This window comes from Seriola lalandi, unplaced genomic scaffold (genome assembly GCF_002814215.2).
Source record: "Seriola lalandi dorsalis isolate HSWRI2012SDOR001 ecotype SW California unplaced genomic scaffold, Sedor1 jcf7180002051990, whole genome shotgun sequence".
Taxonomy (NCBI): domain Eukaryota; kingdom Metazoa; phylum Chordata; class Actinopteri; order Carangiformes; family Carangidae; genus Seriola; species Seriola lalandi.
In genome coordinates, this window is record NW_019522543.1 from 6,042 (window position 1) to 8,030 (window position 1,989).

Genomic DNA, 1,989 nt, shown 5'->3' on the forward strand with positions numbered 1-1,989 from the left:
CAGTCCGCCTTGCAGCCGCTATCGTTTATTCCCTCGCATCAGCGGCTCCGGTAAAACTATGTCAAAGGTACGAGCGATGCACGCTAGTTGCTCGGTTGTTGACTGTACAAACCAACACAGAAGTCTTTTACCCCCTACGTCTGAGGATCGAAGACCCAGTGGATTTGTTTTATTTTATTTTTGATGGAAATGTACCGTGAAATGGTTAACCCGCTACAACACTTCGGCTAACCATTTCACGTCAGACTGCTTTCTCAACGAGGGCCAGTACAATGCAGGATTATAAAGCACGGATCAGCACCAACTGTCCGAGACCCAACTTCAAACTTGGGAGCTGTAAGTTTCACCATTTTATGTTGCTTTACTGTATGTTCACGGGAGCCTGTTGCGTGTGTTGTTAGCATGGCAGCTAATGTGGCTAACGTTTTGCCTCGTCCGCACAGCCGGGTATAGCTGGGTACAGATTGTATGCAATTCTTCTGCTTGGTATCGCCGTGTGACGTTGATTAGAGCCAACCTGCTAACTTTATCACACTCTCAAGGCGTTTTAGCTGTCTGTAAAGTCAAGCCTGTAAAATTCAGACTAAACAGGCTTTGCAGCGATAAGCATATGTGTCTTTATTTATTTTGTGTCTATATTTTTTTATGGATCTAGTGAATCCTACAGTTTTTTTATTATCACATATTATAAGTGCCTCATTTAATGTAAATAAATGCTTGATCGTTACTAAAGAAATGACTCCTCTGAATTCATATATTATATGCACACTATCTGCTGATAGAAGAACTTTACAAATCAAAGAGCAGCTAAACTAATTTATTTGAGGGGGTGTTACGCCATTTGTGGTGTGTTATTACCATTGTAAAGTTATGTGCACTGAAGTAAAACAAAACTGCCTAACATCTTTTATTTAGATACAAACTATGTTTTTAGAAAGAAGCAAAACATACTGGTGTATTCCTCTCAACCGTAAAGGACCATAGTCAGTGCGGTACATGTTGCAGGCAGAACACATTGAGGCAGAGCGGCTCCAACCCAGGACGGTCTACCATACATGGTAAATCTTCCTCCATCTCCCATAGCCATCTGGTAACCTACAGTGAATCACAAATGGTAAATGCTATGGTTTATTATAAATGTAATGTAATCAAAACAAATTACTGATTAGTTTGTCTAATGAGAATGCTACCTGTGGTATCTCCTAGCAGCAGATATTCTCAGCTTCTGTGGGCATGGTTGCACGGTTTCCACAGGAGCACCTGTCCAAAATAAAGAGAAAATGGTAACATTCACCAAAATATAAAGCTTATGAAATTCAAACACTGACAGACAGTGGAGCTAAGGTGGGTAAGAAGTAAGCTTGGCTACATATCAAGCGCATATAACAGGTAATTTTTAACATGTCACTTATTGCATATAATGTGGAGCTTGACAACAGTGTAGTGTAGAAAACTGCACAGTTTAGTCTTTGACTAAGGATTACTGTTGCTGTCAGACATGTTTATGCTGATTTACAGCTTTCATTGTAATACACAAAATAAATTTACTACATAAAGGAAGATGTCATGATGAGCATCTCTGCTCAAAACATGGAGAAAAATTTATAAAAATTAAAATTATTTACTTTGTCAGCATCTATTAAAATATCTAGTACTAGACTAGTAGTGACATTGAACACCTGTAGCAGTCCACATACAACAAAAATTTTCATAGACTGTAAAAGTATATCTAAGGAGGCATGACAGATAACTACATTACACTATTCACAATGGTGCTTATTTACCAAAAGAGCTCCCAGTAATGACGAGACAGTAACAGTTAGCATTAGCTACCTAGCTACATGTTAGTAACTGTGTGCCAGCACACATCAACAAACTGAAAATGTAATGTCAAAATACACAAAATTGGTTACCAACCATTCAGAAACGTCCTGCTGCAGTTGTAGAGTTTGAACTTCTTCAGCAGCCTCTCCCTCTGGCTCAGATTCT

At 39.0% G+C, this 1,989-nt stretch overlaps 1 long non-coding RNA gene across 1 annotated transcript; it reads right to left on the bottom strand.

Moving 5' to 3' along the window:
• Nucleotides 1-893: 893 nt before the first annotated feature.
• LOC147819600 (uncharacterized) lies at nucleotides 894-1,989 on the bottom strand. Its single transcript, XR_015436767.1, has 3 exons — nucleotides 1,918-1,989; nucleotides 1,191-1,260; nucleotides 894-1,095 (listed from the first exon to the last, which is right to left on the bottom strand). It is a non-coding gene; the product is annotated as an uncharacterized LOC147819600 (long non-coding RNA).